At 31.0% G+C, this 19,781-nt stretch overlaps 2 pseudogenes; both read left to right on the top strand.

The window, feature by feature from the left end:
- Window positions 1-1,231: 1,231 nt before the first annotated feature.
- Window positions 1,232-2,925, top strand: LOC114183256 (hydroquinone glucosyltransferase pseudogene; annotated as a pseudogene).
- Window positions 2,926-5,352: 2,427 nt separating this feature from the next.
- Window positions 5,353-7,120, top strand: LOC114186124 (hydroquinone glucosyltransferase pseudogene; annotated as a pseudogene).
- The last annotated feature ends 12,661 nt before the right edge of the window (window positions 7,121-19,781 follow it).

The raw sequence follows: 19,781 nt of genomic DNA, 5'->3' as shown, positions 1-19,781 counted from the left end.
GGATTTTATTAAGTATATTTGGAGTAGCCAGCCTAGGCTGACTACTTTTGTTGGCGGTTTACATTGGTCATGTGTCGTCTTGTGCAAGTTGTCCCTCTAGACGTTCAGGTTATCGGTTTAGGCTGGTAAGGCTCAGGCCAACTCAGCCTAGGTTGATTACTTGACTGCTTTGACATATATGTATCGTTTTATTACTATTTGGTATTTGGTCGAGTTGGCTAGGTGTCGTACAAAAAAAATTAGAGACTGAGATCTGGCACGCCGTTAATGACATTCACAATTTTTTTTATTAAAAAGACCTAATTGAGACACATTTTAAAAGTTGGACGCAATTGACACCTCCTTAAAGATGAGTACCAAGGTGACACATCCAAATAAAAGTGAGTATCATCTGACTAATTAAACTTTTAATTACAAATCATTTTAAAAATTAAAGATAAATTAATGTCAAATTAGGCAACACTACTTAAAATCGATTTTCAAAAATCGACACAACAAATTAATTTCTATAGTTGTATACACGTTCCATATAAATCTAACGTTAATAATTATTCAGAGTCGACTTTTTGTTTGCTGGCGTCAGGTTCAACCAACACTATTTTTTTGTAATAAAAATACTTTTAGTTTTTTTTTCTTTTAATATTCGGTCATTTTGCATTTTAAATTTTAAATGATATTTCAATCATTAAACATGCCCCCAAGATATCTTTGAAAGCATCAAACTTTTACATTATTTATAAGAATTATTGAGAGTAAAAGAATAAAAGACAATACCAATACTGAAAAGGAGGAAAAGAATTAACAGTAAAGATTTAAATACATTATCAGAAAAAGGAACAATTCTTAACCCGCTAGAAACATTGAATTGAGTGAAAACAAAAAGTGATTCTTCCTTCCCAATGAATGAGGCAGAATCAAAGCTTTCAGAAGCGCAGCCATTAAAATACAAACGAGTGTGTCTAAACCACATCAAGCTAAAGAAAAAGACGAGCCAGAAAAACAAATGAAGTGAGAAATTTTAACCTTTTAAGGGATTTAATAATACGGTATAATAGATACGTGGTTTAGTACATATGCACTCACATCATCACCTCCTCCACTATGAAGGCTATATGAGTAAACAAATAAGAAACTCAAATGAAGAAAGCATAACCAAGTTTTGCTTCTCATTCTAATTGGGTGTAATGAATTGTGTAGGAACAAGATGGTAGGGAATCCATGCCATATAAAAATATATCTAAAATGTAACTTTATCAGTAAATTTTATAGATTAAGTAGAATGGAGTGGTTTGCTATATAAGAGAATTCTTAAACCAGTAAGAAAGCATCATTTGAAGCTTTCACAAATTGAGTAGGTAAACACCATACTCTTTATAGTTTGTATGGTCTGTTATCATGGCAAAAACAATTCATGTAGCTATTGTTACAAGTCCTGGTTACACTCATCTGGTTCCAATAATTGAGTTCAGCAAACGACTTATCAATCACCACCCAAATTTTCATGTGACATGCATTGTTCCCTCCCTTGGGCCACCTCCAGAATCCTCCAAAGCCTACCTTGAAACTCTTCCTTCAAACATTCAAACCATCTTGCTTCCTCCAATTAGCAAAGATCAATTACCCCAGGATGTACACCCTGTGTTCCTGATTCAACTCACTACTACTCTTTCTCTGCCATCGATATATAAGGTGCTGAAATCATTGTGCTCCAAAGCATCTTTAACAGCATTGGTGGTTGATGTTTTTGCATTTAAGGCTCTGGAGTTTGCAAAGGAGTTCAATACCTTATCGTATTTATACTTCCCTAGTTCAGCTATGACATTGTCTCTGCTTGCACACGCACCAAAACTTGATGAGGAAGTTTCAGGTGAATTCAGAGATTTATCTGAACCTATAAAGTTTCCTGGTTGTGTACCAATCATGGGGGTTGATCTTCCGGATCCAGCCCAAAATCGAGCGAGTGAAATCTACAAGCATTTTCTTGAACGTGCCAAAGCAATTGTTACAGCTGATGGGGTGTTGATCAACACGTTCTTAGAGATGGAACCAGGTGCTGTGAGAGCATTGGAAGAGTTTGGAAATGGGAGGTTCAAATTGTACCCTGTTGGTCCAATCACACAAAAGGGTTCAGTCAATGAGGTTGATGAGTCTAACAAGTGTTTAAGATGGTTGGACAAGCAGCCACCTTGGTCAGTGTTGTATGTTTCTTTTGGAAGTGGTGGAACACTGTCTCAACACCAAATGAATGAGTTAGCTCTGGGTTTGGAATTGAGTGGTCAAAGGTTCTTGTGGGTTTTGAGAGCACCAAACAATTCAGCAAGTGCTGCTTACCTTGAGGCTGCAAAGGAGGACCCTTTGCAATTTTTGCCAAGTGGGTTTTTGGAAAGAACAAAGGAGAAAGGTTTGGTTGTGGCTTCATGGGCACCTCAGGTTCAGATCCTTGGTCACAGTTCAGTTGGTGGGTTCCTGAGCCATTGTGGTTGGAACTCGACTTTGGAGAGTGTGCAAGAGGGAGTGCCTCTGATAACATGGCCACTCTTTGCAGAGCAGAAAATGACTGCAGTGATGTTGACCGATGGACTTAAAGTGGCATTGAGGCCAAAATTTAACGAGGATGGCATAGCGGAGAAGGAGGAAATTGCAAAAGTGATTAAGTGTCTGATGGAAGGAGAAGAAGGTGCAGGAATGCGTGGAAGAATGAGGAATTTAAGGGATTCTGCTGCTAATGCACTCAAGGATGGTTCTTCAACACAGACACTGTCACAGTTGGCTAAGCATTGGGAAAGTTTCAGTGGGATTTAAAAGTTGTTTTTGTTAAATACTTTGGTCTTGAGTTTGATATTTCTACGTAACTTAGTATTGGGTGCTTGTCAGCCCTTGTTTTCTTCCTTAAGGTTATTCAATGGATGATCTATAATTGTTTGTTTTGAGTGTTTTTATTTATAACGAGAAAACACGCGTCGATGAGTAATAAAATTAATAAGTTTTGATGATTGACTCTAAATAGACGATCTATTGAGGAGTTCGGTCACACTTTAAATAGACTGTCTGGTACAATGGTCTAATAGAAGGGAGTACTAAACCTTTTACTAGAGACAACTTAGTAGTTACGCGATAGACAATTTAGTGCAAACATTTATTGATCTTTTCTTAAGAATCTGCAAATTAAAATGATTTTTGTAAGTATCAACTGAAATAATGTTGTAGATAATTGTAAAAGAAATTCAGCAGTTAATCTACACAAAGGATATATAAGTGATTACGGATGAATCAACTAAAAAAGGTAAACATATTTATTTTTCTTATTAGGCACAAGAAGGGTATATCAAAAGTGAAAGACATCCGTGTAAATTTTTCGTGTAAGAAGAGATCCAAAAAAACTGTCTACAAATAAATAATATTTTAAATTACAAATATAAAAAATAAATAGTATGTGCTATGGAGGAGTTTAAAGACTTGTCAACGCTCTCGGTTGAAGAGTTTGTCGGACACTTAAGGCATGGAAGAAGAAGTGGAAGCCATTTGATCAACTACTCTAAAAAAAGGGAGAAGCTGAGAACACTCAAGGAAGAGGACAATAACGAAGAAGTAAAGGAAGCATTTCTGATGGTAGAAGTCATGGAAAGGAAGAGGAGAAAGAATAATCTAGGTAGTAAAATTGGCATGGAAGAGGACAAGGTCCGTGAAGAGGAGGTCGATTGAGCAACTAAAATGGTAAATGCTTCAAGTGTTGCAAGTATGGCCATGCAAAGGAGTGTTACTCGGATAAATGCTTCAATTGTTGTAAGGTCATATATTTTGCTAAAGATTGTCAATTTGAGGACTAGAAGGAAGAGACAACCAACCTTCTCCAGAAGACGTTGAAGAGGAAGTGGTGTTATTGATGATGGGACATAGATCGGGAGTTGAGCACAAGCAACGTGACAACTTGAAAAAGTAGGTCGAGTAGTATGGAGAATTCAACAAGAAGGTTGAGTATCATGGATAACTTGACAAGATAGTCAAGTAGCATCGAGAGGTCGAAGATATCCATATATATCAATGGTGCATTCAAATAGACCGATAAGGTTCATGGAGAGCACAAATAGCTCAGTAGGAAGTCTGGATATCTCAATTAAGTCGGTGGATCAAGTGGAGAGCTCAGATAGCACAATGAGGTGTTTGGAAAGCAATGCAAAGTGAAAAGTAAGCTTAGAGAGAAGAAGCTAGGTTTTGCATAAGTGGCACCTGGAACTTGAATAAGATGTTTCAAAATTGTTAGAACAATTCCATGTTGAGAAGGATCTTAGAGCTGCATTGAAGGTACAAGGCAAGGAGTAGTAACTTGAAATGGATGATGAGTTTGTTTTGGAAATATTTCAATCTCTCAAAAGGAGCTCGATCTATTCACAAGAATCCAGTTAATGATAAGTCGACTACAAAGGCAATAAAGAACCCAGTTAGGAACAAGTTGGCCAAAACAAAAAAGAAAGTAACCAAAGCAAAGAACAAGTTAGTCACCAATTGTAAAAAACTTGATCAATCATGAAAGGAGTAAACGAGCAAACACAACGTGAGAGGAATTACTACATGTGAAAAGCATGGATGAAGAGTAGAAAAACCGACATGAAATACAAAAGAAACATTTATGTTTAAGACTACATTTTGTTGAATAAACTTAACAGTGTTAGGAGATTGAAAAGGTAAAAAAATATTTTTTGTAATGATTATCACATACATAAAAGTTCATTAATTTTGTCTTGGTAGTTGATAGAAATTGTGTTTAATTCTAGAAGTTGAAAAGCCAAGTTTAAGGGTACATGAATTAGTTGATGTATTCTTGTGGCAGCAAGTAATTTTATTAGAGAGTATTTTTCAAAAAGACTTGTTATCAACAAGTTCAACTCATAGTCTTCTTTGTAAGTGACCCATCACAGAAATAATATACTGAGAATTGTATTCATTCGTTGCGTATTTCCGTTACGTTTTTACTTTCATCACACTCAATATTCGGTGCATCTGCTGGCGGCTTCAATTTTGTTTCTTTTGACCAGTCAAAACAAGACCAAGAACATGCTTTGTTACTCCAAAATAAAATTCTATATTCTATATGGTTTAAGTCAATCCATAATCCAACAATTGTTTATATTCTAACTTCTAAACACATGCCCTTGTGACCCATCAATAATGTATGAGGAAAGTGCCTCATAACAGACATCCAATAGAAAAGAAAGTCCACACAGAACATTAAAAACCATTATTCAATATACAATATACATACATAGCTGCCAACTTAGACTACGATCAACCCTCTGAAATCTCAAGCCACCATTTCGCCTCCTTACATCAATAAGAGACAGACAGATCAGAAACATACAAATAGAGAGAATACTTTCAATTTCTATTCTGTTGGTATATAAAAAAAAAAAAAAAAAAACTCATTTTCAACCTAATCAGAAACCATTTTATATAGAGTTTATATATACATATATCCCCAACATAGGTCTGAATGAACATCAGAGATTCAATGGCCAAAACAACTCACATAGCAGTAGTTTCAATCCCTGCATTCAGCCACCAAGCTTCCATTGTTGAGTTCTGCAAGAGACTCGTTCATGTCCATCACCACTTCCACGTGACCTGCATCTTCCCCACCATAGATGAACCTCTCCCCGCCACACTCACTCTCCTCAAATCTCTTCCTTCCAACATCAACTACACTTTTCTCCCTCCCATCAACAAAAGGGACCTACCCCAAGATGCTCTCTCAGCAGTGCAAATCCAACTCGCAGTGTCTCAATCCGTGTCATCCATCAAAAACGCACTGGGGTCTCTCCTTTCAACCACGCCTCTGGTAGCTCTAATTGCGGATCTTTTCGCAAACGAGGCGCTGGAAATAGCAAAGGAGTTCAACCTCTTGTCCTACGTATACTTCCCTCATTCCGCCATGGCAGTCTCAGTGTTCCTCCATTTGCCAGCTTTACACCAGCAAGTTTCATGCGAATACAGAGACCACAAAGAAGCCATCAACATTCCAGGGTGTGTACCGATTCAAGGCCGCGATCTTCCCTCGCATTTTCAAGACCGATCTAGTCTTGCTTATAAGTTAATTCTCGACCGCTGCAGGAGAGTCTCTCACGCTGACGGTTTTATAGTTAACAGCTTCTCCAAAATTGAAGAAAGTTCTGAGAGGGCCTTGCAGGAACATAACAGAGTCAGCAGCAATAAAAGCAACAATTCTGGTGTCTATCTGATTGGGCCAAATGTGCAAACGGGGTCCAGCGATGAGGGTTCAGAGTGTGTGAAGTGGTTGGAGAATCAGAAGGCTAAATCGGTTTTCTACGTGTCGTTTGGAAGTGGGGGCACACTCTCTCAGCAACAGATGAATGAGTTAGCTTTTGGGTTGGAGTTGAGTGGTGAGAAGTTCTTGTGGGTAGTGAGAGCTCCCAGTGATTCTGCAGATGGTGCTTACCTTGGTGCTTCTAGTGATGACCCTTTACAGTTTTTACCAAATGGGTTCTTGGAGAGAACCAAAGGTCGTGGCTTTGTTGTTCGTTCTTGGGCACCACAGACCCAAATCCTTGGTCACGTTTCAACCGGTGGGTTTTTGACTCATTGTGGATGGAATTCGGCACTTGAGAGTATTTTGCTGGGAGTGCCGATGGTTGCTTGGCCCTTGTTTGCTGAACAGAGAACGAATGCGGTTTTGTTAACCGAGGGTGTCAAAGTGGCTTTAAGGCCAAAATTCAATGACAGTGGCATAGCTGAGAGGGAGGAAATTGCGGAGGTGATAAAGGGTCTGATGGTGGGTGAAGAAGGACGTTTGATTCGTGGAAGAATTGAAAAGCTCAGAGATGCAGCTGCTGAAGCTTTGGAAGAACATGGGTCCTCTACAAGGGCACTTTACCAATTTGGCACTCAGATAGAGAGCTTTGTTGGACAACCCTAGTGTTAAATTGTTTGCCTTTCTGAAATGAAAAAAGAAAATGAAGAAGCACCGGAAATAAGCATCGGTTCAGTTGACAAAGTTTGATGTTCCAATTCTAGAGGCAAATATGATGTTATAATATTTGAAGGATGTTGAGGGGATCAAATAGAAGATCACCAAATTATAATGAACTAAGATCATTTTAGATTTGCATATACGTGATAACTTAATTTGGAAAAAACATAAATTTTAATTTTTTTGACTGTGTTACTTTAAATGTTTTAGAAAAGTAACAATTATATTTTGCTTTTTTTTTCATCATTTTTTACTTAAACTATGATATTTAAGATTGTTTTGGAATATATTTTTCAAAGATTTGTTAAGTTTAGAAATTCATTTGTCATTGCTTCACCTTAACGACACAATTATTCCATTTTATAGGTTTAAGAATTGAATAATATCTATCTTCCTTCAGAACTAAATTCTCTCTATTTTACATATCTTTTTACCTGAGTTCATCTCCCAAACTCATGTGGATGCATCAATATTATAGGATTAAACATTATGATTCAATTCTCTATATGAGCGCATATTCAACACTAATATCTATATGTGAAACACATATTCATGTCTTAGCATTTTAGCTCGACTCTACATTTTAAGGATCTTGAGTCGTCGTTAAATCAACTATTCATTATGTGTTGCTCGACTTATACCTTGAACAATTTTATTACATAAGTGAACATTTGAAAGATGATTATGTCTAGAAATGTCAACGAGATGGGTATGATACAGTACTATTGGATAAATATATGTTCCTACCTGTATTTATATTTGTACAGGTATCAGTTATGCAGGTATTTGCATATTTTTTTTACTATCCATGAATATCACGAGTCTCTGCGACTATTTACAAAAGAAAAATTTAATATTTAAGAACCTATTTTAACCTTAAATTCAAATAAAAATATAATATATATCATTCATAAATTTCAAAAAAAGTGCAAATAATCTATTTAAATAATGTTAAATGACAGTTTATAAAGAAATTGAGATTTTTTAAAATCAATTGATAAAATATGACTCATTCAAAATCAATGTCTTAATGTTTTAATCATGTTTTGTTTTTACTTTAAATTAGAGTATAGTGGGTACAAATATCCACATATACGAATACTATGATACCTATATTTGTTTCGTTAATATGCAGGTATAAAAAATACTCATACCCATTACCTACATATATCCATTTACTATATTTATTTCCTATCCTTTGTGGATTTTATCCACATATACCCACATATAGATATTTTTGAGGTCTATAATCATATATAAACAAATAAATAGACGTCCTCGGTCGGTTTGTATGAAAAGTTGTATGTTGAATTATATCAAGAATTTTTACGTTTTCGACAAGTACTTAAAGTTCAGTTATTATCCTTTTATAGTACTAAGAATACCACATTAAATATGTAAACTTGAAAGGTTCAATCATTATGAGTATCACTTTTGGATGCGTGAGTCGATGTTTGTGGAATGCGTACTATCTTGCAATTCAAATTACGCTTGGCAAAGCCATATGTTATTTATTTCACTTGTCCTTATTGTTTGATCATGGTGCTTGTAGTGTGTTTTGGAATTTATCTTTTTCTTATTTTTGTTTACTGTTTCCCATTATTTTGTTTGAAGGTTTTGAATAATCTAATTGCATCTATGACATGTATAGTTTAATGATATTTTTTTCTAATGATTATCTTTGGCAAAAACTCTTATAAAATTAAACTATCTATTCTTGTAAAATCTCGTCTTTAACTAACATATACGAATACACAATGGAAAAAAGACAATTACTTAAATGACAATATGTCGTAAAACTAAAACAAGACGAAATCATATTTTTAAGACCATTTAATGTAATTTTTTTTAATCGAAAGTTATAAGAAAATTATAAATTATTGACGGTTTTACCGATAAATATTAATCGGTTGATAATTAAGATTTATCAACAAAATTCATTGTTTAATTTATGAACAGAATTCATAACATTTGTATATCATCATAAAGCACATGAAAGCATAAGTATAGATCACATATTTTTATATCCAAATTGTATTGACCGATCAATCCACTTTATTATATGTGTTAGATGTTTTCTCTTAGTCATCTAGCGTTGTTTCATTCACAATCATAGACTTATTCGTTTAAAGAGTGTACCACACCTAGTCGGCCTAGTCGAATAATAACCAGAAAACTCATCCATGTAACTACCAAGAGTATAAATAGTAACAATTACCATACACATGCTAGGGTACCCGGACTAAACCGCTAAGGGGCGACATTGATCAAAGAAACCAAAACAACAATAGCGGCCAAAGTCGCTAAAGGGTAACCGACCTAGGCCGATAACTCCACGAAACTAATTGTACCACACTTAGCCGGTCCCACTGACATATCAACACATATCACCCTTGACCGACATACCTATATCGGTCAAGGCTGGGAGACTGGTGTACCACACCAAGCCAACTTAACAAAATAATAATAAACGATCACCATACCTATACGCTAAATCATTCAAGTAACCAGCCTAGGCTAGGCTGACCTAAGCCTAGCCGGCCTAAACCGGTAACATAATACGTTAAGAGGAATAACCTACCTAAGACAGCATATGATCAATACAAACCGCCAAAGGCACTTAGTGAAATCAAAGCCCCTGATATCCAATGAACCCGCAATAATCGAACTCAGGGCCTGGGCTAGGGCCCAGGCCCACCTACAGCCCAAACTAAGGCCCAGCCCATGACATGACCAAACATAATTAATAGTCTATAAATACGCATGGACCCCAATAATTAAAGGTACGCATTTATTACTCCATTAATCACCCGATTTGACTTTTTGAGAGCTTTGGCTGACTTAAGCTTCGGAGTCCCTTTTGCAGGTAAACCCTCCCGGGTCCAAGCAGACATGTGCCAACCGGGAAGAGGCCAACTGAGGAGATAGCAGACTATATGGGTAAGGTGACAGTTGTGCCTAATGTATCTTATTTGTTCTCTGCAGGAACACTAACCAAGGACTTGGGAAAAACAGAACATTTCAATAAGATTCACCAAGCCCACAATAATCGAACTAAGGGCCTAGGCTAGGGCCCAGGCCCACCTATAGCCCAAACAAGGGCCCAGCCCATGACGTGGCCAAACATAATTAATAATCTATAAATATGCATGGACTCCACGAATTAAAGGTACGCATTCATTACTTCCCAAATTACCAGATTTGATTTTCTTAGAGATTTCGCTGACTTGAGCTTCGGAGTCCCTTCTGCAGGTAACCCCTCTCGGGTCCAAACCGATCACACCGAGATACCTATAAGCGACATGTATCAACTGGGAAGAAGCCTACTGAGAAGATGGCGGACCAGGGTAAGGTAATACTTGTGTCTAACATATCTTGTTTGTTCTCTGTAGGAACAAAGAGTAATTGGTTTGTTACCATCAAAACTTTATTAATTAATAGGGTTCATCTATTAGAAAATGATTACTGATTACTCAAATAATATTAATAATAATAAAAATATGAAATAACATAATAATAATAATTAGAGCAATAATAATAATGACATATATATAAAACAATGAATATTAATCAGAGATCAACGATTATAATAACAATAATAAATAAAAGATAAACAAGGAAAGGAGTAAAAATATCCTGGGTTGAAGCACGCATAGCGCTATCCTTGGAAAGAAAATGCCCCTACTACATAGGGATAAACAAATATATCAATACACAATCATATGTGTTTCTTATCATATGCGTTTCTCTCCCAAGATACAACAACCCGTCAGATCGATCGAGTGCAGCGAAGGATCTCCGAACCTTATGAAGTCCACTATCTTAAAGATAATATAGAAAAGAAAAGAAGAACATTTTTTGATAGAACTCAAGTGTTTATTGTTTTTGTTGTTGTACTGTTGTTGTGTCTTTCCCCATGCACCTATGTGGTATTTATAGGTAGAAAAGGGAGACAAAGGAGTAAATAGTAATAAAAATATAGCTGTCAGCCATAAAAAAACATTAACCCATAAATTAAAGGTCTATAAAAACATGAGTAACCGTAGAATTTTTATTTTTTTATTTTATTTTATAAATTATATTAAAATATTCCTAACAATCTCCCACATAATTTAAAAATAAAATAAAACAAAAATGTATTATCTTTTAAAACAAAATATTGTAGTTAAGTGTAAGGAACCTTTCGAGTCTGACCCTTACACCTAGTGCTTATAAACTTCCACCCGAGAAAATGCAGAGACTTGATTGCCTTGAGCTACATCCCCTGTGATCGGGTTTTAGTAAATAACACATACAATATTGGTGTTCATTATAGGTTCTAATTAGTGGGTGCACGTTACGACCTTGTGCATGTATCTTTTTTTATGAGTGTCACTTAGAGACTTGCCCATGTCTCACAATAGCGGCCCCACAATCACACTCACTAGGTAAACCCTCAAAGGGTGGTTTGTGACTCACACCCTTACAATAATTTTCATTGGGTTTATTAAGATGTATTTTATAAATAAGCACATACCTCAACCATTAGGTTTATTAAGAGGTATTTTATAAAATAAGCATAATAATGCATATACCTCAACCTAATTATTGCCACAATTTATAGTACACCTCACCATAGGAATGAGACATAAAATTTAATCAAATTATTTGGTGTACTTTAGTCAACAACAACTTCGTTGTTACCCATTGAACTTCATTCCATGGGATCGCCATTCATGTGGAGATGGGTGTCCATTGTTGCAACTAATTTATGGGCTATAGTCTCATTCCCCTCGACGACTCAAATATTTTGATGCATCAACCTTTTGATAAGCAAATCTGCAATATTTCCTTTTGACTTGACAAAGTCAAGAGAGACAATACCATGAGTAATTTAATTTCTAATATATTTGTCTCTCAATCTCATATGTCAATTTCATTGACATTTTTTACTAAGAACTTTAAATATAACAATTTAATTGTCAGGATGCATTGGAAAAAGGAATAATTTTATGCTTGCATAGTAGACCATGACAACAACTTTTTAACATATTTTCATGATAGGACACCTTCATCCAAGGTTAAAACATAACCATAACCAATAGTTGATATAGTCAACAAAATCAATATCCAATTTACATTATCCTTCAATCATCTCAAGAAATTTGACATATTGTCATAACTAGAAGAAACACAAACAATATTACACTAGATGGAAATGTTATTGATTAAGTGTATCTGAAATGTTTTTTATGATGTCCATAATAACATGACAATGGTTAACATGACATAGCATGACAATGGTTAACATGACATGTATGTAATATCCTGAAACTGTTAATCTACTGCCTCGATAGTCGACTAGCCAACTAATGTAGTCGACTAGGCTCGTGCTGACAGTAAAGGGTTTATAAAAACAGACTCTACACCTGCTGTTAACAGAGTGGTTCAACCCAAAGAAAGAAAGAAAGGTTGAAACTAGTTCTTGGAGCAATCTTGGAAGATCCTCTTGAGAATTTCATCAAGACACATCAAATTTGGCTTGGCAAGAAGAAGAAAATTCAGACTTGGAAAAGGTGTACTCAATCTAAGCTTTAGGCTGTGTTCTTGTGTTCTAAGTATAGTTTGAAACTCTCTATTTTACTATTTTCTGGTTAAAGCAAGTGTGTGTGATAGCCTTGCTGCTTTTGGTTGTTAAAGCAAGTGTGTGTGATAGCCTTGCTATTTTTGTTTGTTGGAGCAAGTATGTGGAAGCCTTGCGTGTGTGTTCCTTTATCTTAGAATTTAGATTTATCAAGTGTATTTGTAAATCTTGAAATTCTTGTGATATAGTGAATATCTCTAGCTATGGTTTGCTAGATGAAATTGGATGTAGATTCTTAAGAATCGAACCAGTATAAAAATTTTATGTGCTTTATCTCTTTCTCTCTATATTTTGACATAGTATAAATAAGCATCAAACCATACTATTTCAATTGATTCAACAAGCAAAGGTTTTTATCAAAACAATTTCAAAAGTGCTAAAACTGGGCAAAATTTGTTAATACCAATTCACCCCCCACTTTTGGTTGTGAAATATTGGTGCATCAATTCTAATAGGCAAAACAGTGAGGTATATATTCATTCACTTTATAGTATATAACCAAGATCTTTTTATTAACATGTATATTAACCATTGCAAGACACCCCCACACTTTGAAATATTTTAAATGTGGTTCTTTTTTCTTTCATAACTCATAAAAAGTTTTATCACAATCTTTTGTGTTCAAAATATGATAAGTAGGATATAAAATTTCATTAATATAATGTTAGGCAAGCTAGAACTTGAAGCATAACATTTACCATATCAAACAAAAGCATTTTTTTTCTTTCTTTCACTGCACCATTATATTAACACCATACACTATATGAAGATGTTACATAATGAATAATACCATGAGTTTCACACAAAACACTCATTTATATATACATGTATTGTCATTTCTCTATTTAATTAATTTTGTACCTCAAAATTTCATAATTTGAATGATCTCTAACCAGAATTTCTCAACAATTATAATAATAGCATGTCATATAAAACAACTTTCAACATTTGTAATAACCAAAGAAAAAGTTACTAAATATTTTATTACAAGATACAGGTACTTAACTCAAACAAATCATCACAAATATATCATTTACCAATCAAAACACATGTCTAGAAATAATAATTTATTGTACTCAAAAACCACTCCATAACCTTGATGAACAAAAAGAAAGTTTCTAAATTCAGAAACATGAAAAACTCTTTTTATTTTTTTTAAATAATTGTTGGAAGACAAGTTTAGTTTTTACTTGACCATACCTTCAATTTATCATATGAAGAATTTTTATTTTTATCATCACACACATGATCATAAGCATGATGTCAATTAATTCATTTTAATTTCATGTCATAAACAATAGTTTTGAATTCATAAAAATGATAGTTTATTATCAGTCATTTTTTTTTCATATCAAACTATTTTTTTTTTCTTTGCAAATGCAAAGTTTAGTTCAATTGTTTTTTATAACACAATAGTAGTTTTAGTATGACAAATTATTTTATAATTATTTTCATAGAAAACATTTAAAATATATACATTATATAGATAATCTTTACTAATGGTAAGAATAGACAACATTAAAGCATAAATTAATATAATAGTAAAAACATTAGTTATAGATATCACAAAAAAAAAATTATTCAATGAGAAAGAATTTCATTTATCCATAATTTCATTTATTGTTACCAATAGGAGTAGAACAATTATACACATAAACTTTTAGGCTTAGTTGAGGATGATTTAATTATAACCATAAGAAACACATTAGTTCATAAAATGTGTTTTCAGTCTTCAGCTCTATATTGTTTTTAATTCTAGAAATAAATACAAATGAGTAATCAAAAATAGAAATAACAAAAATAACATTTTTCTCTCTAAGAATGTTAGAAAATAATTACTCAAATAATATTAATAATAATAAAAATATGAAATAACATAATAATAATTATTAGAGCAATAATAATAATGACATATATATAAAACAATGAATATTAATCAGAGATCAACGATTATAATAACAATAATAAATAAAAAATAAACAAGGAAAGGAGTAGAAATATCGTGGGTTGAGACACGCATAGCGTTATCCTTAGAGAGAAAACGCCCATACTGCACAAGGCTAAACAAATATATAAATACATAATCATATGTGTTTCTTATCATATGCGTTTCTCTTCCAAGATACAACAACCTGTCAGATCGATCGAGTGCAGCGAAAGATCTCCGAACCTTATGAACTCCACTGTCTTAAAGATAATATAGAAAAGAAAAGAAGAACATTTTTTGAGAGAACTCTAGTGTTTATTGTTTTTGTTGTTGTACTGTTGTTGTGTCTTTCCCCATGCACCTATATGGTATTGATAGGTAGAAAAGGGAGACAAAGGAGTAAATAGTAATAAAAATATAGTCGTTAACCATAAAAAAATATTAACCCATAAATTAAAGGTCTATAAAAACATGAGTAACAATAGAATTTTTATTTTTTTATTTTATTTTATAAATTATATTAAAATATTTCTAACATCATGTACTTCAACGGTCGAGAATATAGTCATTGTAGTTTTATTAAATTTGAAGGTTTGATCTTTTAATTGCATCGTCTTGTATAACTTTTCATATGGAAAGTTTTGATAGTTTCATCGAAATATTCAAAGAGAACTTACCTCAACTTATTTGGCTTTTCTTTCCTTTTTTGATTCAAAGAGAACTTGTTTTTGGAACTTTGATTTGTATCTTATTGTCAACGTATTGAAATTATCTGCTAAAGGAAACATATGCAACAATTTTGTAATATCTCATTAGGAATGTAAACATTATCACTTTCAATCAAGATCAAGTTAATGTCAGTCGCATATCAAAATATGTGAAACATTTCTATACATTAAAATTAAGGCTTAAATAATGATTTGATCCTAGTTTTTATTCGGATTTTTCAATTTGGTCATACTTTTTTTTTTTAATTTGGTCCTAATATTCGTCAATTTTGTTCCATTTAGTTCTTTTCACTAATATCGTTAAAATAATTAAAGGATTGTGAATAGTAATTGTCACGTGTTATTTTTTTATTTATTTTTATTTAAAAAAAAGTTCACGTGTGAAGCTCATATCATGCCACATGTAATTTTTTTAATTTTTTTTAATTTTTTAAAATTTATTTTAAAATTTAAATTTTTTTCATTTAAAAAAAAATTCACGGGTCAAGCCAATATCATGTCACGTGTTAGGATTAGTTTTTTATATTCAATTTGGTCCTACTATTCGTTATTTTTTTTTCAATTTAGTTCTAATCTTTTTTTTTAATTTAATTTAGAGTTAGAGTTGGTTTAAAATTAAAATAAAAAATTTCAAAGTAGGCAATAACACCATTAATTTAAAATTTTAAGAGGTTAAAAATACTTAAATTAATGGTGGTATTCATTTCTTTTAAATTTTTGGTTAAATTATACTTTTAGTCCCAATTTTCGTAGCAAAATTTGAATTTGATCCCTCAATTATTTTTTATCTCAATCTGGTCCCTATTTTGGGAAATTTGACCCAATCAAGTCCTTTCCGTTAGTGGTGGAGTAACGGTGTTAAATGGGGTGCCACGTGTCAGCTTCTGGATTTTTTGAATTTTTTATTTTTTTTTTGAATTTTTTTTGAATTTTTATTAATTTTTTTAAAATTTTTAAAAAAATTAAAATTTTGCCACGTGTCAAACTGACATCATGCCACGTGGCAGTGACAGTGCCACGTGTCACTATTTGGAATGTGTCATTTTCTCATTCTCAATTTGGTCCCTGTATTTTATCTTTTGTCTCAATTTAATCCCAATTTTTGTAAAAATTATGCAATTTCGTCCCCCTCCAAATTGAAACAAAAATTATAAAATGTTATACAAATATTTTTATTAAATTTGATTTTTTTATTCAAATTGATATATTCAAATTGTTATTTTTATACTAACTAAAATATTTGTATAGAAATTATTGAATTTTACACATTTTAAAAATATGCAATTATTTAAAATATAAATTCAAATAAAAAACAATATTAAAGTATAATGTAATAAAATATCAATATAATTTATGAATTTTTTTATTAATATTATTTTCTATTAACAACTTTAAAACAATTTTAAATAAAGTTTAACGTAAAATATAAATTAAAATAAACTTAATCTTGTTAAAAATATTTACTTGAAATATCAATTTTGATAGAAATATTTGTGTATATTTATATAGAAATTAAATTTGGTTTCAATCTGGAGAGGGACAAAATTGCACAATTTTTACAAAAATTGGGACTAAATTGAGACAAAAAATAAAATACAGGGACCAAATTGAGGATGAGAAAATGACAACTCCCAAATAGTGACACGTGGCACTGTCAGTGCCATGTGGCACGATGTCCGCTTGACACGTGGCAAAATTTTATTTTTTTTAAAAATTTTAAAAAAATTAATAAAAAATAAAAAAAAATTCAAAAAAAAAAAATTCAAAAAATCCAGAAGCTGACACGTGGCATCCCATTTAACACCGTTACTCCACCACTAACGGAAAGGACTTGATTGGGTCAAATTTCCCAAAATAGGGACCAGATTGAGATAAAAATTAATTGAGGCACCAAATTCAAATTTTGCTACGAAAATGGGGACTAAAAGTATAATTTAATCTAAATTTTTAAGAGGCAACATTAAACCAACTCTAACTCGAAATTAAAAATATTTAATAAAAATATCAATTTTAATAAGAATATCCATATAACATTTATATACAAATTAAATTTTGTCTCAATTTGGAGAGGAACAAAATTGTTAAATTAAAAAAAAATTAGGACCAAATTGGAAAAAAAATAACGAATATTAGGACCAAATTGAAAAATTAAAAACTAACCTTGACACATGGTATGATATTGGTTTGACACGTGAAATTTTCTTTTAAATAAAAAATTTTAAATTTAAAAAGAAATTAAAAATTAAAACATAAAAAAATTACAAAATGACTCATGGCATGATATAAGTTTGACAAGTGAATATTTTTTTAAATAAAAAAATAAAAAAAATAAAAAAATCAAAAGAATCATAAAATGACACGTGGCAGGTACTGTTCACAATTCGTTAACTATTTTAACAATGTTAGCGAAAGGAACAAAATTGAATAAAATGGACAAATATTAGGACCCAATTGAAAAAAAAAAAGTAGGACCAAATTGAAAAAACTGAAAGAAAACTATGACCAAAGCATTATTTAAACCTAAAACTAAATGGTCGTTAATCACTTACAAGCATTTTAATTTCGAAAGTTAATTAATTTAAAATTCATATTTGATAATTAATGTTAAAATAATAAAATAGTGAAAGTATTATGTAATGAAATATTATGAAAATTAAGTTATATCGTTGTAAATGTTGTTCTTAAAGTAATGAAATAGTAAATCTAAATGATGCAATAATAATTTCAGTTTTAAATATAATAAATAGAATTGATATCATAGTATTGATATCATAGTATAATACAATTAATTAATTTTATGAAATAATTATAATAGCCTATGATCCGTGTGAACATTGTTTTTTTTATTTAAATTTTTTTAGAATAATAATATAATTGTTATTATATTTATTTAACCATTAAAAATAGTAATAATAAAATTAATATTTAGTATAACAACTTTTTCTATAATTAAAAAAAGCACACTTATAATAATAACACCACTATGAATAGTAATAATAATAAAAATAATAATGTTACCAATAATAACAATAATAATGTTTATGCTATAAATATTAATATTAATGCTAACACTAAGGCAAATGTCAACTATAATAATCTATAATTATATATAAAGATATACATTAAACAAAATAAATAAAAATGACAAGTAATTGAAATACATCATGTAGTAAATTAATTTAATGTGTGTCTAACTATAATAATAATAATAATAATACCAATATAATAATGTCTCGTGGTGATAAAAAAAATAATAATACAATAATTACAAATATAAAGAAATATAAATTTGTTGTGTCCTCTTTTGTTTATACAATTTTATCCTCTTAATTACTATTTATGAAATTAAATTAATTATTCATAATAAAAATTATTTGTCCATTTTATCATTTTCATAATTTTAGTAACTATTTTTTTAATTCAAATAATTACATAGATATAAAAATAAAAGGAACAACAAAACAAATAAAAAGTGTAAGTAATTGAGATATGATCCCGTAGTAAATAAATGTAAAATGTGTGTTTTACTATAATAATAATAATAATAATAATAATAATAATAATAACAATAATAATAATAGATAATAATAATAATACTAAAATAATATTTCATAGTGATAAAAATAATAATACTAATAATAATAATATGGTGCAGTTAATTAATTTTACAGAATCATAATAATTATAAAAATATATGACCCGTGTACACACATTTTTTTCTATTTATTTCAAATATGTTTAGAATAATAATATAATTGTTATTATAGTTATTTAACCATTAATAATAATAATATTAATATAAATTATAAATTATAAAATTTTTAAAAGATTAAAAATCTATTTAGCAAAAGTATTTAGTATAATAATGTTTTTCATAATTAAAAAAATCACTTATACTAATAACATCACTATAAATAGTAATAATAATAATAACAATAAAATAATAATAATACTAATAATAACAAACTAATGATAATAATAATAATTTTTATGCTATAAATATTAATGCCAATGTGAATACCAAGGCTAATAATGACATACTAATAATCTATAATTATATATAAAAATATACCTCAGCAACAAAATAATTAAGAAGGACAACTAATTGAAATATGATCCCGTCTAAATAAAATTAAGATGTGTGTCTAACTATAATAATAATAATATATCATTATAATAATATCCCGTAATTATAATAATAGTATTTAATTTCGAAAGTTAATTAATTTAAAATTCATATTTGATAATTAATGTTAACTTATTTAAAATAAATTGAACGTTGTGTATGATCAAGTACAAGACGATCAACTGCTACTTGTTTTGAGTTGCCTTTTCAATGTAAACAAATTTCTAGTAAAAATTGTTAGGTTTATAGAGGGGGTTTCACTAGGGAGATACAACACCAATGAGACCTGAGCCCAACCACATAAGGCATTGACACCACTCTCAACCTAAAACCTTAAGGTAATAGGTTTATGGGTCTTTATCCTTAAATAGTGTTCTACTTTCTCATTTCTAACC

This window comes from Vigna unguiculata, chromosome 5 (genome assembly GCF_037176805.1).
Source record: "Vigna unguiculata cultivar grain cowpea cultivar isolate G323 ecotype 2 chromosome 5, ASM3717680v1, whole genome shotgun sequence".
Lineage (NCBI taxonomy): Eukaryota > Viridiplantae > Streptophyta > Magnoliopsida > Fabales > Fabaceae > Vigna > Vigna unguiculata.
The sequence above is the reverse complement of the archived record's forward strand: the minus strand, read 5'-3'. Positions and strand labels throughout refer to the sequence as shown.